At 37.8% G+C, this 27,090-nt stretch overlaps 1 protein-coding gene and 1 long non-coding RNA gene across 7 annotated transcripts in view; one reads left to right on the top strand and one right to left on the bottom strand.

Annotated features, from left to right (window-relative positions):
- The window catches only part of LOC106510005, a 108,278-nt gene extending 84,467 nt beyond the window's left edge, over positions 1 to 23,811 (top strand). Inside the window, exon 4 of one of the 2 annotated variants that reach the window (XR_001308091.2) lies at positions 23,729 to 23,811. This is a non-coding gene — a long non-coding RNA (uncharacterized LOC106510005). Of the gene's footprint in view, positions 1 to 10,233; positions 10,274 to 23,728 lie in introns of those variants that run through there. The other variant, XR_002343686.1, reaches the window with a different exon arrangement.
- Positions 1 to 27,090, bottom strand: part of OXR1 (oxidation resistance 1) — a 519,109-nt gene that overhangs the window by 223,861 nt on the left and 268,158 nt on the right. The window lies entirely within an intron of this gene.

Here is a 27,090-nt window from a genome sequence, read left to right on the forward strand (position 1 = left end):
GCATCTAAACTGAGCTGTTACCACAAATGCAGGCCAAAATTCAAGTAGCTGGTAGGTGCCTCAGGACAAAAAAAAAAAAAAAAAAAAAAAGAAACAAATGCTAAGCAAATAGCTAATTAAGAGGTTTTAATATTTTTGTCCTTAAAAATACACTTAAAAAATACATTTTCGTACCCAATTGTGTTTGAACAGAAGAGGACTTTTCCTGTGGCTCATTCCTTTTGTTAATTGTTATATTTCCACTAAATTTTGCTTATTTCATCAAGAAATATTCCCTAATCATAGCAATGACTGAACCCTACATTGCTGGTTTGTTGGATACTATGTTTATCTGGTTCTGAAAAGAAATAGAGTACTCTGGAATGAGTGGATTTTTCTGGAAAATTTACGTACTTATTTTAAAATGTAATTGCTCCTGACGGTAAACTATTCGAATTTCATTACTCCAATTAAAAACCCAAGTAAACAAAGGTACAACAGAATGGGGATACAGAAAAGAAAAGATTAATTTGGGGACTGGGAGAAAGTTGCACAGGAGAGGTAGCACTGGAATTAAGTTTGAGAGTATTAATAGACAACTAATTAGCTGGGGGTTAGAAGAGAGGATCATTTTAGGTTAAAGGAACAACTGAGAGCTTAAACGTGGTGATCACTGTTTTCTGTACCACTTGGACATCCTCACTTAGTTTGGCTTAGGAACTGTTGCCAGCAGATGGATTTATTTCCCCCACAGGTGAAATCCTGGATGGGTGAGGCTTCTGAAGTCTTCCTAGTGAGAAGATGGAATGCTGCTGTGTTATATACTTAGATTTTGGTCCTTGTTCTTTGTCTACAGTGTAACCTGAATGTTTGGAGAACTGTGACTACACTATCTTTCTGTACTGGAATCCTCTGCTCAGAGGAGAGCAGTTTGAGTTTATCGTATTAGCAGCAGAGCCCAGGACTAATAGCACTGTTTTCCAAGTCACATTTCGTTAGTAGCATTGTGACTTTGAGGAGATATGTAAGCAATTGAAGCCACAGGAATATGGGAAAGATGGTAACATCAACCTCATCATATAGCATTGTATGGATTAATTCAGATATCTAAGACAAGCTTATTAGCATGATGCCAACCAAATAGTAAGAATTCAGAAATACCGGTTATATTCAACACGACCACTGCTAAACAATGTTTTTCCCAAGGGCAGGAGTAACAGGACACAGGAGGGTCTCCGATGTGGATAGTGAATAGTTGACCCTTATCATTTATACCTTTAGTTTCTCGTTTAGGTGATCATACTATTTTACACACAGATATAATAAGGCATTAGTAAGAAAGAACACTTGGTGTCATGCATATAAATAATACTCAAGAGTTTAATAAAATTAGAACTCTCCTAATCATGCTCATAAATATTTGCTAACATTCATTTACTCACAAAAGTCAGCAAGTATCTACTGAGTGTTTCCTATGTGACTACCTATAAGCAATGTGCAGGGGAGATGGTGATGAACAAAGCAGCCAAGACTCCTCACTTCTGGGAGATTATGGTCTTGATGAAGAGGAAAGTCATTTCAAAAATGTTTGGTGTGTTTTTGACCAAGGAAGGGAAAGACATATGCTGAGAAGTATAAAATCTTAATAAATGAACTGACAATGATTCAAAGAAATGGAAAGATAGCCCATGCTCTTGGACTGGAGGAATCAATATCATGAAAATGGCCATATCACCCAAAGCAATCTACAGATTTAATGTGATTCCTATCAAATTACCCATGACACGTTTCATAGAACTAGGAAAAATAATCCTAAAATGTTTATGGCACTATAGAAGACCTAGAAGTGCCAAAGCAATCCTGGGGAAAAAGAATAAAGAATAACCCTCCCTTACTTCACTCACTATGAGAGTATCTAGTTCCATCCATGTTGCTGCAAATGGCATGATTTTGTTCTTTTTTATGGCTGAGTAGTATTCCATTGTGTATATATACCACATCTTCCTAATCCAATCATCTGTCAAAGGACATTTGGGTTGTTTCCCTATCTTGGCTATTGCAAATAGTGCTGCAATGAACATGAGTGTGCATGTATCTTTTTCAAGGAAAGTTTTGTCTGGATATATGCCCAAGAGAGGGATTGCTGGGTCATAGGGTAGTTCTAGGTATAGTTTTCTAAGGTACCTCCATACTGTTCTCCATAGTGGTTGTATCAGCTTACATTTCCACCTACAGTGCAGGAGGGTTCCCTTTTCTCCCCACCCCCTCCAGCATTTGTTATTTGTGGACTTATTAATGATGGCCATTCTGACTGGTGTATAACTGGGTCACCATGCTGTACAATAGAAAACTGACAGAACACTATAAACCAGATATAATGGAAAAAAATTAAAATCATTATATAGAAAGGAAGAAAGAAAGAAAGAAAGAGAGAAAGAATAACCCTCCCAACTTTAGACAATACTACAAAGCTACAGTAATCAAAATCATGTGGTATTAGCACAAAAACAGACATCCAGATTAATGCAGCAAAACAGAGAGCCCAGAAATATACCCGCGCACCTATGGTAAATTAATCTTTGACAGAGGAGGCAAGAATATACAATGGGGAAAAGATAGTCTTTCAGCAAGTAATGTTAGGAAGAGCCACATGCAAATTAATAAAGCTAGAATACACCCCCATACCATACATAAAAATAAATACAAAGTGGCTTAAAGATAACATGAGACATGACATTTAAAACTTATAGAAGTGAACATAGACAAAACATTTTCTGACATAAATCCATAAATCATACCAATTTTCTTAGATCAGCGTCCCAAGGCAATAGAAATAAAAGCAAGAATAAACAAATGGGGACCTAATCAAATTTACAAGCTTTTTCATAGCCAAGGAAACCATAAACAAAAAGAAAGGACAACCTATTGAATGGGCAAAAATATTTGCGAACAATTAGACCAACAAGGGCTTAATTTCCAAAATATACAACCAGCTCATGTAACTCAAAAACAAACAACAAAAAACAACTCAATAAAAAAATGGACAGAAAAACTAAACAGACATTTCTCCAGAGAAGACATACAAATGGTCAACAGGCACATGAAAAAATGCTCAACATCACTAATTATTACAGAGAGAAATGCAAAACAAAACTACAATGGAGGACCACTTCACACCAGTCAGAATGGCCATCATTAAGAAGTCCACAAATAAATGCTGGAGAGGGTATAGTGAAGAGGAAACCCTCCTGCACGTTGGTGGGAATGTAAATTGGCAAAAACATTATGGGAAATAGTACAGAGTTTCCTCAAAAAATTAAAAATAGAGTTTCCATATGATCAAGCAATCTCACTCCTGCACACGTATCTGGAAAAAAAATATAATTTTAAAAGATACATGCACCCTTATGTTCATAGCAGCACTATTCACAATAGCCAAGACATGGAAACAACCTAAATGTCCACCAATGGATGAATAAAGAAGACGTGGTACCTACATACAATGGAATACCAGTTAGCCATAAAATAATGCCATTTGTAGCAACATGGATGGAGCTAGAGACTACCATACCAAGTGAAGTAAGTCCGACAGGAAAAAAAATACCATACAAATTTTACTTGTATGTAAAATTTAAAATATAGCACAAATGAACTTTTATGAAACAGAAGCAGACTCCCATACATAGAGAACAGACCTGTGGTTGCCATGCAAGTGGAGGGTACGGAATGAGTAGGGATTTGGGTTTGGTGGATGCAAACTATTATACACAGAATGGATAAATAATAAGGTCCTACTGTATAGCACCGGGAACTATACTTAATAGTCTGTGATAAACCATAATGGAAAATAATATTTTAAAAAGATATATATAACTGTATCACTTTGCTGGACAGCAGAAATTAATACAACACTGTAAATAAACTATATTTTAATAACTTAAAAATGTTTGGTAGGTTTTCTGATGGGAAAGTCCAGGGTGCTCTGAGAGTTGTGCAGTCAGGTTGGTGACATCACCACTTCCCCTGTTTCATGGAACACTGCTTCCATGCAGGCTGTTCCAGCTCCCTGGAGGAGATGGAAGCCCACAGCTTAGATTCACATCACTGCTGCTGGTTTTCCCTGTGACTGTGACTTTGAGCCAGGTGTATTCTTTGCTGACAACAGGACTGCTGCTTTATGCTGCTTTAATATATTCATGAATGCGCTGGGGTTATTTTTGTGTTGTGATAAATTCCAGTGACAGGGAAGGATTCTGTGACTGGATATTTAGACAAGCAGTTCTTTTTCTGCAGCTGGTTTTGGGCTGCCAGAAAACGGCACGTTTTATAATGTTCACAGACGACATTACCTCTGAATCCCCAAATATTTTGAGATCCCTAAAAATCAAATCCAAATCTCTTCATAATAATAGAAAATGACAAAAAAAAAAAAAAAAAAAAAAAAAAAAAAAAAAAAAAAAAAAAAAAAAAAAAAAAAAAAAAAAAAAAAAAAAAAAAAAAAAATGACAAAAGAAATAGGCAACACACAACCTGCAAATAAATTCAGCTTTTACATGTAGCAGTTTCCTGAAAACTGCTTCTTTGAAGCCCTCAATATACTTTATACTAATAAATTAAAGCCTCTTCAGCTGGTTATCAATTCATTTTTGAGACCACAGTATTAATTACCTTTTTTAAGGGCTACACCCATGGCATATGGAAGTTCCCAGGCTAGGGGTCGAATTGGAGCTGCATCTGCGACCTATACCACAGCTCACAGCAACACCAGATCCTTAACCTACTGAGTGAGCCAGGGATCAAACCCATGTCCTCATGGATACTAGCTGGATTCGTTTCTACTGCACCACAATGGGAACTCCTAAATTACTTTTCAATTCACCTCTTTTTACTGGTTTGTGGAGAAAACAACATGCGTTCATGTTTCCTATTCAGCTTTTTAGAAAACTTTTTTTTATTGTGGTAAATATTTAACATGATATCTATTCTCTTAGCAAAAAATTCAGTGCATAGTACAGTACTGTTACCTATAATCACATTTTTTTTTTTTTTTACTTTCTCCAACTGCACCTGTGGCATATGGAAATTCCTGGGCTAGAGGTCAAATCAGAGCTGCAACTGCAGGCCTACACCACAGCCATGGCAACACTGGATCTGAGCCACATCTGTGACTTATGCCACAGCTTGCAGCAACATCTGATCCTTAACCCACTGAGCGAGGTCAGGGATCGAACTCACGTCCCTATGGAGACTATGTCGGGTTCTTAACCCACTGAGCTATAATGGGAACCCCTGTAGGCACATTTTTATAGTTGTTTCCTCCATGGTCTCATAATTTTCCTGTTATCTCTCTTTTTTACAGTGAGAGATTAGAAAATCTTCAGCCATAAAGCAGGAGATGGACAACAGTGAAATTAAAAGGAAAGGTTCTGGTCTGCCCCTCTTTGTGTCTACCTGTGTGACCAGAGGGACACAATGGCTTGGTAGGAGAAGCAACGGATAGGCCACGTCAGGAGGCATCTTAAGTAGCCACTTAACCTCAACACTCTCTGACTCAGTGTTTACTTGTGGCAAAATGAGTGAATCAGATAATTGCTAAGATAGAAAAATGAATGATTCATACCACTTCATACCCATTAGGATGCCTATTACCAAAAAAAACATAAAAAACAAATGTTGGCAGAGGATGTGGTGAGAGTGGCACTCATGTGCATTACTGTTAGGAATGTGAAATTGAACAGCTACCATGAAAAACAGTATGATGTTTCCCCCAAAAATTAAAAATAGAATTATCATACAACCCAGCAATTCCACTTCTGGGTATATATGCAAAAGAACAGATAGGGAGTTATTGTTTAACTGGTATTGAGTTATAGTTTCCCAAGATGCAAGGTATTTTGGAGATGAATGGGGGTGACAATTACACACAGTATGAGAGACAATGCCACTGCGACATACACTTAAAACTGCTTAAAATGGTAAAGTTAATGGTATGGGTGTGTTATCACAATTTAAAAATATGTAAGCCTACTTTGCAAATAACAAATCCACTAAGCTAAAGCCTGGGAATGCAGTGATAGAAGTTACAAGGAGTGAAGTGTTTAGCAGAGAAGAGAGCTAAGTAAACAGACATGATAAAAGCTGAGCACGACCTGGAGTGGAATTACATAAGAGGGGAACCTCCAGATATGGCAGAAGTCAGAGGAGGAAAGGCTCTGATAAGTCAGGAGTGAGTGTCCAGTGGGCTGATGAAGGAGAAAGAACAGCCCTTGGGTAGAAGAAAGATCTACAGAATGACCTGGAAAAGTCAATATCTATTTTATTGAAATGTAAAGTGGGACAGATTTAACAGTTTTCTTTCAGATTATACCAGCAATCATTCAATATCATTTCCTACTTTATCTGCTTCTTTGTGATGTTATCTTTCAAAACTAATTTTTAGGTCAATTAGCTCAGTTTTGAGGCCATTTACTCTGCTCTCCCGGACTATTTATTTGTTAGATACTATTTTGACTATTACAGGTTTATGGGATGCTTTAGGACCTGGAAGAGCAAAAAATATTGTCATTCTTTTCTTTTTATAATGCCCATACATTTCTCACTTGTGTTTTTCTCTAGGTTTTTGTTTTGTGTGTTGTCTATTATAAAAGGGAATTCTAAACTACATCTCCCAACTTGATGTTATTGATTTTTGTACATATACTTTTTTTTTTTTTTTTTTTTGGCTTTTTGGGGCCTCACCTGTGGCATATGGAAGTTCCCAGGCTTGGGGTTGAATTGAATCAGAGCTACAGCCACCAGCTGCCGCCACAGCCACAGCAATGCTGGATCCGAGCCACATCTGTCACCTACACCACAGCTCCCGGCAACTACTTTATTGAAGTCTTTCTTCATACAAGTTCTTAATTGAATGTCTTGATTTTAGCAGGTAGACAATTATCTAAAATAATAATGATGTCTCCCTTTCAGTCACTCTATTTCCAACTTCCACTTTGTATTATACTGAATTGTCTAGAAGAGTGTTTCTCAACCAGGGGGGACTTTTCTCCCAGGGGATACTTGGCAATGTCTGGTGACATTTTCAGTTGTCACACTGGGGGTTGTGCTTCTAGTATCTAATGGACGGAGGTCAATGGTGCTGCTAAATCATCTTTTTTCCCCCTCATTTTTATTTGCAGGGAAACATAGAAACCTTTTACATACTTTTGTGCTAGTCAAAAAGTCTGACACCCCAAGAAAAGCAGTGCCCTTTGCTCTGAGGCTTCCTCCATGAGAGCTAAGGTGTATCTGAGTTTTCATCAGTTGAAAATTCAGATACATCTTAAAGAGCATTTCCATAAACTTTTACCTTCTAAAACAAGATATAACTGAACACAACAAAATATGTTCCTATTTGTTCCTCTTTTTAATGTGATCAGATTCGCTACTAAAAGTGCTCATAAAAGGCAAAAGAAAGCTGATTTTTCCAATACTATTGGTTGCTAGGTAACTTCTTTATTACCTGTGTGTTGCACATATCTGTCTCCCTTTGGATTATATGCTTTGACAAAAACATCATCTTGTAAAGGGAAGTAAAAAAGGCTTGTCCTGAAATGAGGAGGCAGGATGAGAAAGGATATGTATACATTTAGAATGCTGACTCATTCAACATTATTCAAGCTAGTCCTTCAGAGAGAAGGCCTAATACCACCTAAGACTTAGAGGAACAGCCCAGCATTCTCTCTACTGTAGAGATATCAATACAGTACCATCCCTGACCTTTTAGGGACAATGGCTTAAAGGGCTCAAAGCCTAAAAGCTAGATTTGTCTATAGTCTCCAGTTAGTAAGCTTTCCATTTAGATCCATTGGTGGGAGTTACTCATAAAGACTGGGAAAGGAGAAGAGAAGGAAACTTTCCTTTGTCAGTGGCAAAGTCAGACTTGTGGGTGGATGGCAAGGTGAAGTTTTCAGAGGCTCCTCCTGTGTCTCTAATATCATTTATCCCAGAGCTGCAGACAAGCTGAGATCTTGCTTCCTGTCAAACTGGCACGTCTGTTTTTTTTTCAAGACCAGAAATAGTTCTCTCTGACCTTCGTGCCCAGCCTTTTCCATAGCTTTGTAGGCATTAATTCCTTGCATTAAGTCTTTTCTTGTTCAAATACCTAGAGTGGCCTGTTTTCCTAAGCAAACCTAAGCTGATATGACGTAATATCAGCTGACCAATGAGTATCTACAGGGAGAAATTTACCTACTTGTGTCTGAAGAAATCAACTCACCTAAGGACGGCAGAATCTTTTCATAAATTTTTAAAGAAATCGCTGTGGCTAAGAATTACATAATTTCTATACAGTTTTTTTGGTTTTTCTCTTTTCTTTCACTTGTACATAATGTTCAATATCTTCTCTCAGGGACTTCATTAATCAATCTCTTGCCCCCACACATAGGTAGTTAAAATGAAATAATTCATCAGCATAAAATCTAGAAGAAAAACAAAGATAAACTGATCGGGTCTCAGCTTAGACCTCAAGCCTATATGAAATTTGGTTTCTTGTAGTGATATTACTTTCTGACTTTTGCTAACACCATGATATATTTGAAACATTTATTTAAACTGAATCTATTTGTATGCAAAAATGCTACCACAATTTTACTGAAGGGAATGGAATTTGTTTAAAAAAAAAAAAAGCCTAACTTACAGTGGACATATAATAAGAAAAAATAATTTTATGACTATATATATGTGACTATATGGATATATATCATTTTTCTCAATAAACTTTGGCAGAACTATAGATTAGGAAGAAGAAACCCATTGTTTTTATCATCTTTTTCAGTTCTGAATAAAAATTGCATGTTTTGGAAGCTTTGCCTCCAAAACTTCCTGGAATTGCCTTATGAAGAGTAACATAAACCTATGTGGGGAGGGGTGGAGAATATATGTTCCCCTGTCAGGTGCTCCATCAGTTTAACAAACACTTGTTTTAGGCTACTCACAGTCTGTTTTCTTGTGAATTTATTTCCTTTTAGGATTTCAGGTTAGGTAATATTCATAGTAATCTCCAAATAGAACCTTAGCTGCTGAACAGTGTCTCTCAAGCTAAAAAATTCTCTCCAAAGGGCTCAGGACCATCACCTGGGTAGCTATCAAAATGGTGAAATAATTTTGCTTTTTTTTTTTTTTTTTTGTCTTTTTAGCTATTTCTTGGGCTGCTCCCGCAGCATATGGAGGTTCCCAGGCTAGGGGTCGAATTGGAGCTGTAGCCACCAGTCTACGCCAGAGCCACAGCAACGCAGTTCACGGCAACGCTGGATCATTAACCCACTGAGCAAGGCCAGGGACCGAACCCGCAACCTCATGGTTCCTAGTCGGATTCGTTAACCACTGCGCCACGACAGGAACTCCCCTAATTTTACTTTTATTTATTTGTTTTTTTGTCTTTTTGTCTTTTGTCTTTTGTTGTTGTTGCTATTTCTTGGGCCGCTCCTGCGGCATGTGGAGGTTCCCAGGCTAGGGGTCGAATCAGAGCTGTAGCCACCGGCCTACGCCAGAGCCACAGCAACGCAGGATCCGAGCCGCGTCTGCAACCTACACCACAGCTCACGGCAATGCCGGATCGTTAACCCACTGAGCAAGGGCAGGGACCGAACCCGCAACCTCATGGTTCCTAGTCGGATTCGTTAACCACTGCGCCACGACGGGAACCCCTAATTTTGCTTTTAAAAGAGAGGATCATTTTACTCATTGAAGGCAGTGATATAAGCAGACAGACTTCTGCTTTTAGAAAGAAGACGGACTGAAATCCCTGGTATATCAGTTGCTAACTGTGGGAAGTCAGGCAAGCTGCTTGACCTATCTGAGCCTTAACTTGCTCACTGGTTAAATGGAGATAAAAAATACATAACTCATAGGATATGCTCAAGATAAAACAGGTGATACATGTAAGAGCCAAGAGCCAATACAAGCAATACATACTGGCCCTATGTGAAAGGTTGGTATCTTAGCCCCACATGGTATGGTGTGTATCTCCTCTTCCCCTTTTAAGATCTCTGTTCACTCCCTGGGATCCCTCTCGGACTGCTCTGCATTTCAGCTACTCTGTGTTAATCCTTGCCCTTATTCTCTAACACTCACTGAGATCACCCTGTTTCCATAGCTCATCACACCTCAGCAAGTCACTTCCGCGCTTCTCAGGTATCAACTACTGATCTGCTAAATTTACTTTTGCCGAAGAGCTAATAACCGAGAATCAAAAGTATTCCCTTCTTTTCTTCACAGGTGGATTAGTGATTCTCTGGAAAAAAGGTCTTTCTTTGTTTTAAGGTTTGTGCTTGATTTTCCCCGGAGGGCTTTTGGATCAAACCAAAAGAGGATACTGGGGGAGGATATGGCTTTCCGATTCCCCTAGAGTCAACGCAACCTGCATGGCAAGAAGGAGGGAGCTTGTTTTCTTCATGTTTTCACTACTGTATCTCCTTTGGTAGGGATTAATGTAAAGAAAAATGGTGAAAGAACTTGCATTTCCTCTGGAAAACTAAGGACAGTGTATAACATGAGTTTACATGCTTGTTGGTAGCGGTACAAGGATTGGGAATAAATGATTTATGTTGCATCTCAGGAGCACCATTATACCAATTCATTTCACACTAACATAATAATCATCACTTCGTCAACCTACCACTTACTATACCTGCAACACATTTCTAAGTTTTTAAAAAATATGAATTATAATACTCTTGTAAATTATTAATAATGGATATTTGTTAAACACCATATTTCACTTAAATTACTAATTTAACAACTACATTGTCTACATTTAATTCTTGGAACAGCCTACTGATGTAGACATCTTCTTTTTAGAGAGTAGAAATAGAGGTTCAGAAAAATTAAGCAAATGACCCAATATCCCATAGTAACAGTGGACCCTGGGTTTAAATCAGGCTATGTCTGGCTTTATCGCCAAGGCTTTTACTGTCCTCCACATTGCCTCTTACTAAGGGACCCTCCTAAATGAGGAGGGCGGTAACGATGAAGGACTAACAGAAAAAGGAAATCATTCAGAAGTCTATTAAAATGCAAACAGAATTTTGCATGGCATTGTTCTAAAAAAGGGAAGGGTACAGACATTACCATGGATTTGTGCAAAAAATGAAATGTGAATGTATTATTAAAAAAACAAAATAGAGGGAGTTCCCACCATGGCTCAGTGGTTAATGAATCTGACTAGGAACCATGAGGTTGCGGGTTTGATCCCTGGCCTTGCTCAGTGGGTTAAGGATCCGGCATTGCTGTGAGTTGTGGTGTAGGTTGCAGACGTGGTTCGGGTCAGATCCTAAGTTGCTGTGGCTCTGGCGTAGGCAGGTGGCTACAGCTCCGATTCGACCCGTAGCCTGAGAACCTCCATGTGCTGCAGGAGTGGCCCAAGAAATGGCAAAAAAAAAAAAAAAAAAAAAAAAAGACAAAAACAAACAAACAAACAAACAAACAAAATAGATTAACTATTGGGCAGAGTTGACTTAGAATCCCTTCTTTGGGCTGTTATTGTTTTCCGGTAGCTCTTCTTAACAATCTAAAAAGTTGTCTTGGAACTGCTGCCCTTTGGGGTTGGGGTTGCCCTTGGGAGACAGGTAGAAGATGACTGGAAGATCCTTCTTCCTTAGAGTAGAACACAGCTACAGTAAATCCCTGAGATCCTGATCATTCAAGATTAGATTCCTTTTCTGACATTCTATGTCACATTTTTGACAGTTCACTTTTAAAACCAAAATCCATGGATCTCTTTTTATCCAAATTGCTGTTAAATCCATTTTTCTGAAATCTGTACATGTACAGTCAGCTTTGCCAGGCAGAGAAAAATTAACGTCTAATATATTTATTGAAAAATATTAACCATTTAATGGAGTTCACATAGTGGCACAGTGTTGATGAATCCGACTAGGAACCATGAGGTTGTGGGTTCAGTCCCTGGTCTTGCTCAGTGGATTAAGGATGTGGCACTGCCGTGAGCTGTAGTGTAAGTTGCAGATGCAGCTTGGATCCCGTGTCGCTGTGGCTCTGGCGTAGGCTAGTGGCTACAGCTCCGATTCGACCCCTAGCCTGGGAACCTCCACATGCTGAGGGAGCGGCCCAAGAAAAGAAAAAAAAAAAAAAAAAAGTTAACCATTTAAGACGAACTTATCTTGTCGTATTTTGATCTCACTCAGCATTGTGTCCATTTAGAGCTTATCCGTATGGGTCAAAGACAATGGTGAAATTTGATGAGACAAAGTCCTAAATTCAGGCCTTGTGGCCCAATACAAGAAACCATTCTCCAAGCTGACCTCTCATTATTAGTCATCCTCAAAGCTATCCACAAAATCATCTCATGTTTATTTCCCTCTTTTTTTAACTGGCCATCATAAGAAATTTGTCAGATGGTTCTGCTGAACTCAAGATATTTTCTCTATGACATTTTCCTAATCCTTAGATCTTGTTTTTAAAAAAGAAAAGGTTTGTTTGACATGAGTCATTCTTAAAGAACTCATACCCAAATTCCATTGTATGACATTTTAAATTACTTTTTCGTTTTTTAGCAATATGTTTAGAGAACTTAATTTTGGTTCCCGTTTTATCAGTTTACATTTTATTGGAATGTGAAAACAAATTACAGAAGTTCAATTTATATTTTACTAAAGAATGTGTGCATGCACACGTGTTTGTAACAAGTCCCAAGGTGAACCATATAATAAGTTTTCAAACATTGCCAACACTCGCTGCTTTCACTGAGAAAATATGGAAATGGCATGTTTGCTGCTTCAGTGGAAACAATGCATTAATTATAAAATGCTATTTCAATACACATATGAGAACTTAAAATTAGGAATTCCCATCATGGCACAGCAGAAACGAATCTGACTAGTATCCTTTAGGATGCAGGTTCGAACCCTGGCCTCTCTCAGTGGGTTATAAGAGAATCCGCATTGCTGTGAGCTGTGGTGTAGGTGATAGATGCGGCTCGGATCTGGCATTTCTGTGGCTGTGGCGTAGGTCAGTGGCCATGGTTCCAATTGGACTCCTAGCCTGGGATCCTCCATATGCCATGGGTGTGGACCTAAGGAAAAAAAAGAGAGAACTTAAAATTACAAGAGCAAGACTAAGTGTATAATTGTGCATGTCAGTTATTTTTCTTTAGGAAGCTTAAATGAGTTATTCCGTTTTATCATTTATAGTACCAATATGTCACAGTTTTATACCACTTTACAGTTTATATAGAGCTTATGCAATGAGCTTACCTGTATAAGCTCATCTGATAAATAAGTTGCAATGAAAGAGTAGGACTCTTTGGAGAAAGTGAAATTTAGTGGAAATAAGATAGGTTTTGGAGTCAAATGTGTTTAAATTTTTGTTATACTACCTTACAGGTTGAATGACCTTAAAAAAATCATGGGATATCTTTGAACCTCATGTATACCTGTGACAAAAAAACCCTACTATTACAAGATTTTTATGATTAAATAAGAATGCATAGCATTCCACACACACGTCCTCATAACTGTTAGGTTTTTTCTCCTTCTTCGCTTTGAAGAATCTAGCATTTTGCTTTGCTAAGCTTTGCATGCTTAGCTTAAACTATGTTTTGTTGCACTCAAAACACCTATTTCTATGCTATTCAGAATTGTTGAGTTTATCAGAACTCTCTGGGGTCATGAAACCAAAACAAAGAATATAACTACTGAGAAAAGATTTCTCTCTATAAAGGTTTTAATTATTACAAAGATGCTCATTTTAACACAGTAAAACAATTATACTAAATAAAAGGAGTTTAGGAGAATGTAAAAAGACAAATCATGATGAATGGTTCAAATCATGAACAGTAAATAAGCCAGTCCAACCTAAAACTTGTATATTTTGGTAAAAAAGCCCAGCCTAGTTTTGGAAAAACCAAATTTAATGAACGAATACCAAAAATGGCAGAGAGGACACAGTACAAGTAATTGAAGATGTTTTTTATAAACAAATGGTATTTTGAGCTATATTTAGATGACTTGTGCCCAAAATCAATGCTCAAAAGAACTTCACCTAAATAGATGCAGTTATGAAATGCACCTCAGTTTAAAATATTAAAATCCAGGTATAAGAGGCTCATAAGGGTTTTCATTGAGGAGGATATCAAATTCCCTAGTTTTTCAAGTAGGAGTTAGAATTCCAGGAGGATAAGTAACCCAGCTCCACGACCACACATTTGACTAGAAGAAAATGTGGGAACAGTTCAAAATCATCTGAGTTTTGAGTCCCCTCTTTCCACTGTTAATGACTCTGTGTCTGACCCCAAGGTTAGAGGTAGGTCTTTCTATGCTATGGGACTGTCAATGCTACTTATTTCTACCAATTCAACCAGAACAAGGAACTTAGTCTATCAGTTTCCATAAGAAATCCTATCACAAACAAAATTTCTTGATTTGTATCAACTTTGCTGAAGATTCACGAGTCACAGGGAAGGGAGGAGAGAAGAGGGCATTGGAAGGCTCAGTATTAGCAAAGAAAACTGGCATCTGGGTTAAAGGATGGCTGAATAAATAAAGAGCTCTAGAGACAGGGCAGAGATTTATCTCCCCAGAGCTATGTGTTTATATTTCAAAGGAGCCTGAAACCCTGAGCTATTCTGTTTGTTTTGCCAAGGGCCATAAAAATTTAGTGACCAGAGAAGATTCATTTACATTAGGGACAAAGATTTCTCTCCCTCTTTCCAGAGGGGAACAGGGCAGCTGTCCTGCTCCTGTATTAATGTCCAGACTCCCAATTTCAGGCTTCTTGCAGTACAAGCAAGAGCTGACATTGCCCTTTGTGGAGTTGCTGCCAGGGGTGGAAGGAAGGGAAACTGGTGCTGTTACTGCTGAAGGTAATCATAAGTCTGACGCAGAAACCTCATGTTTGCTTTCAGAACAAAATTAATAAATTAAAATATATCAATAATGTATTTTCCCCAAGCCAAGACTACTTATTACCAATGATTACCGATTGGCTATGACTTCTCCACTCATCTCTTCCATTTTCATTCTCCTTCTTTAATGAAACAACAACTATTTGTTAAGAATTTACCAACCAGATTCAGTGCTAAGAGCTTTGTATGTATTGTCTTAGTAAATCCTCACAAAAAGCCTATGAAGAAAGTGCTTTTATTCTCATTGAAAAGTTGAAAAAAAAAGATCAATGGACTTCATCAACACAACTGGTCCAGTAGAACTATAATATGGCATATATATTATATTAAATATTTTTATTATATTGTATTATATATAACATAATATATGAGAGCTATAATAGCCAGTAAACTGCTAACTTCTGACCTCTTTTGTGTCAGAACCTATGTTACCTTCTCCTGCTCTGCACTAAACTACATGATAATGTTCCAGATAGCACCCTTGACTAATCAAATTCAGAAGTTGCTAATATCTCTCAAGAGCTGTAATCTTAAAGTAATTTTATCTATTACTACTTTATAGTCATTTGTGTATCTGACCATATGAAAATTATGTGTTCGCATGTGTGAAGACATTCACATTCTTATTCTTGCTCTGAAAGTTTCCAATATCATAAGCATTAAGGGCTTGGAGTTAAGTAGTTTGTTTCAGGAAAGATATATTTTTAGTCCAGGATGATAACTTGGGTTCAAATACTGAAAAATATTTTCTATATGTTGCCAAGTGAAGAAGTCTTCAGGCTCTTCAGACTACCCCTGCTATTCATGGACCATATCACCTGGAGTCTTGTTACAAATGCAAAATGGTGGGCCCCCCCCTGGGCCTATGGCGTCAGCATCTGCATTTTTGTAAGTTTCCAACGCACATTAAAATTTAAAAAGCAATTCTTTAGAAGAGTCTTAAGGCTCTAAAGCTTTCTTCTCTGAATCCTGCTGATGAAAAGTAAAAGCAAGCCTTCTTCCCTGCTCAGGTGGTCTATTACAGAACTGCCTTTAGACCCTGAGTCATTTGCTATCTGCTGCTTATCCTGAAGTTTTCTACAAGTCCCAAAATAATGTCAGAGAAAGTTCTCAGATTGTGTGATGTGGCATGACTCTGCAGTAAATAGGGTGTTTAAACAGAATGAATCACAAGTGTGACTTGGACTAAAGAGGACAGACTCATGAATACTAATTCAGTACTGGAAAAAGATGTTTTCAGATGCATTGGCCTTTCTCTAAATCAGATAAAAACGATTTGCCCTTAACATCAAAAGGTTTCTGATGTCATACTTAAGACATCAATCCCAGTTCATTCCATTTTTCTTGACAGATTTCTTACCTCAGTAGACTTAAATCACCAGTGATGAGCAAAGAAGGGAGCCAAAGAGAAGTTGCTGCTCCTCTCTCTGACAAAGAATATTCCCCTCCCACCCCATCCCTCTTGCAAGATAGTTTTATGAACATGTCAAGGCCCCAGCACGATAATCTTTTACACATTTGGTCATATGAATTGTGTGGTTTCATTTCTTTCCTAAGTAACTAGTAGAGGCAAAAAAGAGACAAAGTTATAGGATGACTGAGCTTGAGGTTATCACAGATTCCTCCTATGCCCCCACGTATTCTTTCTCAGTTTCCTTTGCAGCCTACTGGTCTGATCCTATCCTTTAAATTTTGAGTAGGACCCTTTTCCTTCTCACTTTACTCATTCTTCTTAAGAAATTCCTCGACACTTACATGTTGATCTGGAGTGATATCTTCATCCTAAACCTACCTCCTGAGCACCAGAACTGCAGGTCCAACTGCCTAACTCCCCAGGTACCTCAAAGATCAACTAACCCACAATGGAACTCAATATCCTATGTCCAGATCTATCCCCTGAGCATTGTCCATCTTTGTAAGTGCTAACCCCATTCACCTAGATGTACAAATCAGAAACTCAACCGTTATCATAGAAACCTCATGCAAACAATTAAGTCTCTTTAAAAAATTATTTTTTTCATTTTCTTGAGTGAATTCCTCGTCCAAATTTTTTTTTTCCAGCCGACATTTGTGTAAAACTTTTATTGAAATATAGTTGATTTACAATGTTGCTAATGTCTGCTGTATAGCAAAGTGATTCAGCCACACGTACACACACATCCATTCCCATGTAGGTTATCACAGAACACTGAGTAGATTTCCCTGTGCTATAGAGCATGTCCCACTGACCACCCATTCCATTTACCAAAGTGTGCATTTGCCAATCCCAAACCTCCAGTGCCTACCCCCTTCCTCTTTGGTAACCATATGTTTGCTTTCAAAGGTTGTAAGCCTACATGTTCTGTAAATAAGTTCATCTGATTCCGCATATGTGGAATATTTTTAGATTCTACACACAAGCGATATCATATCATGTGTGTCTTTGTCTGACTTCACTTAATATGTAATCATCTCTAGGTTCACCCATGATGCTGTAAATGGCATTATTTCACTCTTTTTTATGGCTGAGTAATTTGGTGACTTTTAGTTTTAGCTTTCCCCATATCCTTCAATTTTAATTTAAGGCTCCTCTTGAAATGAAGCTCTTAGGTTTCACATTTTTTTTTCTAGGTTTTGCATTTTTTTTCTCCTTCCAGTGCCTTCATTTTTTTCTCTAGCCATTTTGCTTTAGCTCTATTTGTCCCCTAAGACCTTCAGAATAAGGTCTTGGTGGTTCACATCATATGCTGCCTATGAGGAGAAATACGATTTGGATGCAGAATGGAGGGTTGGCTTCTCTGAGGTCCAGCCTTCAAGCCTTGCTCTATTTCCTCTGGCCTCCAAAGCTTAGACTGAGCCATAATCCAAGGTGGGCAGTGATCACAGCTTTTTCCAGCCTCCTTTCATGGTTGGGAATCCCTGCTCAGGTGCTAAGTTTGAAGCAGTGAGTAGATTTCTGCCCATCTAGTGTGCATGGTACCCTTTCTTAAAAATAAAATTTTTTGTTAATGAGTAGTTTTTAGAGTCACCAAAAAATTGCCAAGATAGTAGTGTTCTCATATACCCCACACCTAGTTTCCCCTATTATTAAATTTTAATTGATTAGTGCAATGCATTTTTTATAATTACTGAATAAATACTGACACATTACGATGAACCAAAGCACATACTTTCTCCAGATTTCCTTACATTTTACCTAATGGCCCTTTTCTGTTCCAAGATCCCATCCAGATTACATTTGGTTGCCATGTCCCCTTGATCTATATCCTTGACTATGACAGCTCCTGGTGTCCTTGTCCCAGCCACCCTGCTAGAGTTGAGGACTTGGCTGGCCCTGACTATATCTGGACTGGAACCCAAAAGGCCCATGGGCTTCATGTTCCTTTATTGCTATGTGTTTTCACGCCTTGTTCTGGCCCATAGAAATATTTGTTTTGCTTAGAAAAGAAGATATATTAACTGAAAAACATCAGCTGTCATGGCTTTAAGCATTTAAAACTTGAAATCATAGTACTGATTGGAAAATCTTCCTCTTCTTCATTTCCAGCAGATCTCCACTTTCTCTCCATTTATGTCCATCACCTCACAGTAGTTCTCTCCTCTCATATTGCCTCTGCTTTAGACAAGGACCTTGTCACTGTTCGTTAACATTGTTGTGATAGTTTACTTTTTATTTAACTTTTACTGTGTGCTTACTCTGTGCCAGGATATATTAAGCAATTTGCACACATTATCTCATATAAATCTTATTACAAACCTTCGTGGTACAGGGTTATAGTTTCAGTTCCCAAAGGAAAAGCAGAAGTTCGGAGAGATTAAAGGACGTGTCCAAGGTCACAGAACTACTTAGAATGGCTGTGCAAGTATCCCAAAGTAGGTCTATATAATGCCAGAGCCAAGGCATAATATCTAATTACCCCTTATGCTATACATCTAAAAGATTAGTCTTTCTCTAGGCGTATATATCTCCAACCCACTCTCCACATGATGCTCACAACGTCTCTTTATAAAGCAGCCTTTTCAAAGTACGCCCCTAGGCAAAAATCCTTCAACAATTCACAAAGCATCAAGATTAAGTCCAAATTCTGCAGTACAGAGCAAAGGCCCTCCATTATCTGGCTGCTCATCTTTCTCAAGCCTCATCTCCAACTGTCTATGGTCAATAGTAGTCATTCATTTATTAAATGAATGAATAAGCATTCTTAAAATCACCCATTGAATTGAGCTCTAGATAGGCTTATATAAGGGAAGAGGTGAAAAACAAGAGCACGAAGAGAGAGAGAATTACTATTTACAGTCCTCTTTTTCTTATTTTAGTGCATCTTTACGGCTATCTCCAGCCCATTCCACTCACCCTGTGTTTATTTACGGGAGTCTTTCTCCTATTGCAAAAGAGCTGTACTTTGAGAGAATTGTTTAAAGCAAGAAGTGAAACTCTGTAGCTCCAAATAGCACATCAAATACCCTGTTTCTTTAGTTGAGTAAACATTATTCTGCAACCTTTGCTATATATTGACTCACTTGAAACAGTACTTGATAAAGACCCCAAAGACACTAAAATTATCTAATGGAAAAGGAAATTGTTTTGAATTGGTCAATGAGACACTCAATAAACAGAGTCACAAGGTTCAACTCTTTGTGGGCACTTATGATATTTTATCTCCAATATACCACTGAGGATGATTTTTGCCTCCTTTTGGCACAGAGAATAGTAGGAGAGGAAATCAATGTCCTTTCTACCAATGCATTAAATTTAAACAACAAAATAAAGTCCAAGGATCCTTGAGTGCAAATCCTAGTGAATAAAAAAAAAACAAACAAACAAACAAAAAAAAACATGTTCAGCAGGAAGACAGGCACTGTTTAACTTTGTTGTTGTTGTTATTGTTATATTTTTAGCGCCTCATTCGCGGCATATGGAGGTCCCCAGGCTAGGTGTTGAATTGGAGCTATAGCCGCTGACCTATGCCACAGCCACAGCAACACAGGATCCCAGCTGCTTCTGTGACCTACACCACAGCGCGTGACAAGGCCAGATTCTTAACCCATTGAGTGAGGCCAGGGATCGAACGCGCCTCCTTGTGGATACTTGTCAGATTCATTTCCTCTGAGCCTCGACAGGAACTCCAACAGGCACTGATTTCTTTCTCTGTGATGGACTATCCTCCATATACTTAATATGTAATAATGTCTTAGTACTTAATGTCTGTAAGACAAAATGTTCCAGGAGACTTAAATCAAACTTATCAATCAGGCTTAGCAACTATGTGACCAAACATAATGGAGGAAATGGGATGCTAAGACTTGCTGTCCATGATTATACAGACAAAACGGGCTTCTCCCCAGGAAGCATCCATCTAAACTGCTAAAGACTTAATCAGATAATATTTTAAAGGTATTTAACTTTGTGATCTTCAAACATAATACATGGTTACAAGAAACAGGGTAAGTAATACATAACCTTACTTCCAAACCAACACATGAATTTCTCTTAGTAGGTTACTTTTACCTACTAAAAAGCTGTGAAACTACTTTGCTGAACATAATATTTTCTGTATTTTGAAATCATATTTCCACCAAAAATTCACATAGCTTTTTATTCTTAGATTATACCAACACAAAGGCTTTTTATCTCAGAGTTTGTCCAGATGATCTAACATTTGTATTCTGAAGTTTTAAAATAGCTCACAAAAGGTTGCTTGCATGTAGATGTGCATGTGATTTTGAGTGAATCTATTACACATGGTCACTGAAACATTTATAATTGGGTTATTCAAAGTAATTAACTAGAGTCAAATCATTTCAAAACCTCTGGCAGAAATAGCAAATAGAAGCCTTCCCCCAAATATGCCCCACTTTTAACTACTTTTACATTCTTTGAAGTGATATTCTTTTGGTCAAAGTTGTGAACGTAGTCAAAATTTTATTGAGAACCATAAATCATGTAGTTTTTTTAATGTGTGAAGAATGCTCTTGACAGGAAGTAGGAAGAAAAGCCACATCTTAAAAAATCAGGTAATATCCACTGCTTTCTAAATTTTTTTTTAATTGAGGTATAATTGACATATGACATTATACTAGTTCCAGGTGTGCAAGATAATGAGGGGCTATCAATAGTTTTATTTCTGAATCATAAGATCCTAGAACCCCTTTAAGTTGACGCTCTTTAAAAAATGGAACTACTGTGAAAATTTGGACATATTATATTCACCATTCCAACTGCCATTAATTCCATTCCTGAATGTTTAAAATAAAGTTGGTATTTCTTCATAATCTGTCATTTCCTCCCCTTAGCCATGGTGTCGTGAAATGGAATGTTCCTACAGGCGTTGGCAGGTGGAAAGGGCAAGTTTTGATGGCTGACAGTGCTGAAGGATTTATTTTTACAGGAATTTAGGAAATTTCAAATAGGATCATGGTTATTTCTCCACCATGAAACAATGCTCATTTTAATTATTCCACAGCTTTAACCAGCATAACTTTAATTAGGCTGCTTAGAAATCATTAAATAACTTGACAGGTATAATTTGTTTTCAATACCTTATAAGTTAGGCAGCAACTCAAACACCAAACCAACACCAGTAGCTCAGGGGAACCTTGGGGGTATTGACATTTTTTAATCCATTTATCACAGCCATGATTAAGCTGCGTTTCTTGATCCTGAATTGATTACTTCTGACAGAGAACAGTAACCCAACGAGGGTAAAGAGAATAAGGCAAATGTATAGAGTATGGTGATAACACTGTAAATTAGAGTTGGCAAGCTTATCTGGCACATTGCAAACACTACCAATCTACAGGAGTATCAAACAAACATTGTTTTCTTCTTTCCAGTATACTCACTATTGCTTAGTAAAACGTACTGAAAATTGTATAAATGTTTACTAAAAAAAAAAAAATCTAACTTCTCTTGGAAGAAAGCATTTGTATTTATTCTGGAGTTTGAAAGGCATTTTCATGTGAGTTTTCCTAGGCCTCATGTTTTAAAGTGGATTTTAAATGGAATTTAAAAATGGTATTAAATAAAAACCCATTCAGATATCTCTCTCACACATAGATACACACAGACAAAGATGCTTATACACTGAACCCCAAGGTCTGCTTATCCCACAAGTGAATAAAAAATTGAACTTGGATTTTCAGTATCTTCAAATTCTCCTATCTTAATAAAAATGGCCCATTCTAATGCAGTGTGCATCCAAAAGAAAAGGTAACTCTATATATGCACCAATCTTCAAAATCTGTGAAAAGCCCAGGTCCAATTAGGAAAGTTCAGATTCCATGTGTAACAAGGAACCTCAGCAAATAGAATAATTTTCCTTAAATAGTTTTGTGACCCAGATAATATAAGAAGTCATCAAACTGTCAGAACAAACTTCAGTTCAAAATAAAGCTGTTTTTCTCAAGAACATAATTTAATTTGAACCCTCAGAGCAGTTGCCCATTTTAGTTCCTATGCTTATAGACAGTGACCTGTATGGCAAGTTGATTCTTCTGATTAAATCAGAGAGACTTTCTGCCTTTACATGAAGACTCTTCTAGCTTAGAAAGAAGGTTGTGGTTCAGTGGTGACCTAGTTTCATGCTGTAGGATGTGTCGCCTCCAGCAGGATTAGTCTTTTCCGTTATATTTTTCTTTCTCTTGTTACAGTATTTTCACTTTAGAGTTGATCTTTTTTATTCTTATAATTAAAATGTCTGGATTCAAAATGAGAGACCTATAAGTTATGTGATGATATTTTAAAATGCCTGGTGTATTGCAATTAAAAAGCAGTTAAATATGTGTCTTGTTTTTCCCTTTTTAGAGTTTCCAAACTAGTTATTACTGTTTTAATTTTGCCAACTACTCAGAATTCCCAGGGAACCCCTCATTCTGTAGACTCTCTTTTCAATATGTAAGCAGCCTAGGGTTAGCAAGAAATAAGTTTGTATTTAACTGTGCTTTATTAGGTTTGGAAAGTTGAAGGTATTCTATTCTACAGGCAGGACAAGATCAGTGGATTTCAGATTTATTTATTTTTTCATTTTATTTTATTTTATTTTATTGTCTTTTAGTCTTTTCTAGGGCTGCGCCTGCAGCATATGGAGGTTCCCAGGCTAGGGGTTGAATCGGAGCTGTAGCCCTCGGCCAATGCCACAGCCACAGCAACGCCGGATCCGAGCTGTGTCTGCGACCTACACCACAGCTCAAGGCAACGCCAGATCCTGAACCCACTGAGCAAGGCCAGGGATCAAACCCACAACCTCATGGTTCCTAGTTGGATTCATTAACACAGAGCCACAACAGGAACTTCTCAGATTTATTTTTATTTATTCATTTTAGGGAGTTCCCATCTAGGGGTCGAATCAGAGCTACAGCTGCTTGCCTATGCCACAGCCACAGCAATGCCAGATCTGAGTTATGTCTGAGACCTACAGTGCATCTCATGGCAATGCCAGATCCTTAACTCAATGAGCAAGGGCAGGGATCGAATTCGCATCCTCATGGATACCAACTGGTTTCATAACCCGCTGAGCCACAAGAGAAATTTCAGATTTCAGATTTTTAAATTTCACAGAAGAGTAATATTTCAAAAGAATATTTTGGGGACATTTCCTAACTCAATTTTGACAAGCAAGGAGATTTAAAAATAACACACCTTATTAAAAAAAATTCTGCCAAAGCAATACATATACCATGCTATCATTTCACAAAATGCAGTCCATTTTAATACAAGGAAAGAAGTGAGAAAAGGAAGAGAGAAAGGAAGATGGAAAGAAGGAAAGAAAGAAGGATGGGAGAAAAGAAGGGAAAGATGGTCACTTTAACAGAATAAGATAAATAAGCTTGTTAGATATAAGTCTAATTAGGTTTTTTTGTTTGTTTTGTTTTTAGCATTGCCATTATTTCCAGTGTGATCATGAATAAGTCATTCAACATGCAGAGACTTAATTCCACAGAATGCTACCCAGTGGCCATAACAAGCATCCCACTCAGCCTTTAGGAATGTTATAAGCAGTCATCAAATTCAACACATATTTGTTTGTCACCTATAAAGCTGACTATGCATATATTAAAATGCTTTGAAATCAGAGTTCCTGTTGTGGCGCAGTGGAAACGAATCCAACTAGGAATCATGAGGTTGCGGGTTCGATCCTCATGATTTGAGATTCGAAGCCTCTTGTTTACAGTCACATAATTAGCAGTGGGAATGGAAATCTAACTCAGACATCAGACATTCCAGAGGTCAAGTTCCTCACCATTGATCCACCAGCTCTGAACAAAAGAAGGAGCTTAGTAACCAGGATGGATGGAGTGACTACCCTTCGGCCTCCCTGCCATTGATCACAGCCATTTAGGATCTCTGAGAGCTCATCTTAGCACTTTTCCAGGCAAGTTGATGCCTAAACCAGTCTAAAGAAGTAACAGCTGTACTTCAGAAAAACAAACAAACAAAACAAAACAAAACAAAACAAACCCAAACCTTCCAGCAACATATGCTCAAATTTGTTACATTCCTCCAATATTTAATTTCAGTATTCTTTGCTACAACTTTCCTTGTCAGAAATGAAGAACATCTGGGCATCTCCTCTTTAAAACAATGCTGGGAAGCTTGAGTATCATTAAATTCTCCCACAACCATTTTCTTCCTCATGCTGCAAATATCAATTCCATTAGTCTTTCCATAAACCAATTTTGTGCCAAGTGAAAAACAACTCTTTGAAATATCTAGTATTAATATATCGAATGTCCTGTAACTGAAACCACCCTAATTGATTTCTCATAACTGTATAATTTATCTGTGACAATGTTTACAAAAACTGTGTAAGATAAAAAAAAAAACACTGTGTAAGATTTAAACACATTTTACAGGGTAACTTTTCTATCACTTTCCTCCTGCTTGATGTCCTTTAAAAACTTACTATTTCTTGTCAATGTGTTAAATATCCAAATGTTGATTTATAGCGTGTTTTTCCGGCTAGAATATAGCACCTAAGAGCCTAGACTTGGCCTTATTTACTCTTGTATTAGTGACACTTTGAATAAGGCCTGGAGTGTAGTAGGCATTCAATAAATATTTATTTACAAAGTGAATAGGCTAATAAATGAACATATTTTCATATACAGAAAAGTTTGAGTAAATACATCCCCCCCAAGTAAACTTGAATTTGTTCATCTGACTGTAACCAACGTGTAGAGAACACTGATTGATTCATCACAGATGGTGTTCCACAATGAGAAGGTGGTACAGTGAAATGACTGCAGAAGGGACAAAAAGAGGCTGATGCCTGAGGGCAAACAGGAGATTAAAAAAGGTGAGCTGGTTGTCAGTTCACTTGACCATGTGAGGACTTGAGAGACAGGTCTCAAATGAAGGAATGTTCTAGAAGTATTTTCCAGACACCTGTTAGCCAAGGAGCCCCCTTACTGGCCCTGTTAGGAAGCCCTGCTGAGCCAGGAACCTGAGAAGACTAAATTCAATCCTTTTCTGCCTTTTCCATGAATCTGTAGAGAGTATTGACATAGCATAAGTAATAAAAGAGGGCTTTGCTGACTTAGGTATTAGAGATGACACCATAAAACTCCTAGAAGAGAACACAGGCAAAATATTCTCTGACATAAAACCGTAGAGATGTTTTCTTAGGTCAGTTTCCCAAGGCAAAACAAATAAAAGCAAAAGTAAACAAATGAGATCTAATCATACTTACAAGCTTTTGCACAGCAAAGGAAACCAGAAACAAAACAAAAAGACAAGCTAAGGAATGGGAGAAAATATTTGCAAATGCTGCAACTAACAAGGGCTTAATTTCCAAAATACACAAACAGCTTACACAACTCAATATCAAAAAAACTAACAGCCCAATCAAAAAATGGGCAAAAGACTAACAGACATTTCTCCAAAGAAGTCATACAGATGGCCAATAGGCACATGAAAAGATGCTCAACATTGCTAACTATTAAGTAAATGCAAAGCAAAACTGCAATGAGGTTATCACCTCACACCAGTCAGAACAGCCATCGTCAAAAAGTCTACAAACAATGCGTGCTGGAGGGGGTGTGGAGAAAGTAGAACCCTCCTCCACTGTTGGTGGGAATGTAAACTGGTTCAGCCACTAGGGAGAAGAGTATGGAGATTCCTTAAAAACTAAAAATAGAGCTACCATGTGATTTAGCAATCCTACTCCTGGACATATATCTGGAAAAGGCGAAAACTCTATTTTGAAAAGATGCATGGATCCTAATGTATGTTATCTTCACAGTGCTATTTTTTTCAGTACTATTGATAATAGCCCAGACATGGAAGCAACCTGCATGTCCACAGACTTACGAAAGGATAAAGAAGATGCCGTATATATGTACAATGGGATATTCATAAAAAATGAAATAATGCCATTTGCAGCAACATGGATGGATCTAGAAATTATTACCAAGTGAAGTCAAAGGAAGACAAATATTATATGATATCACTTATACGTGAAATCTAAAAAAATGATACAAATGAACTTATATACAAAACAGAGAGTCATAGACATAGAAGACACACTTATAGTTACCAAAGTGGAAAGGGGGGGATGAACTGGGAATTCGAGATGAATACATGCATACTACTATATATATAAAATAGTATAAACAAGGTCCTACTGTATAACACAGGGAACTATATTAAATATCTTATAATAAATCAAGAAACTATCACAACACTGTAAATCAATTATACTTCGATAAAAATAAATTTAAAAAGTTCCTTTCATGGCTCAGTGGTTAACGAACCTGACTAGGATCCATGAGGACATGGGTTCGATCCCTGGTCTTGCTCAGTGGGTTAAGGATCCAGCATTGCCATGAGCTGTGGTGTAGGTCAGACGCAGCTCAGATCTGGCACTGCTGTGGCTATGGCTGTGGCTGTGGCCAACAGCTACGGATCCAATTTGACCCCTAGCCTGTGGGAACTTCCATATGGCATGGGTGTGGCCCTAAAAAGACAAAAAAGAAAAAAGAGGGCTTTGCAAACTGAAACCTTTTTATCTTCTAACAGATGTAAAGGTTGTATGATCTTATTTACTGGTTTCCCCAGCAGGGGGTCCAACCCTTCTCTAATGTCCTAAAGTCTTCCCAGCTCTTCCTTAAACTGAACTCTCAGATCTCCTCTTTCCTCCTCCACCCAGAAGGGCAAGATTCATCACCTCCACCTCCACCAGCTCCCTCTCCCCCTCCCCTTTCCCACCTTCAACATTTACTTAGCACTTACTGTGCAC

The sequence above is a fragment of the Sus scrofa genome, chromosome 4 (genome assembly GCF_000003025.6).
Source record: "Sus scrofa isolate TJ Tabasco breed Duroc chromosome 4, Sscrofa11.1, whole genome shotgun sequence".
Classification (NCBI taxonomy): Eukaryota; Metazoa; Chordata; class Mammalia; order Artiodactyla; family Suidae; genus Sus; species Sus scrofa.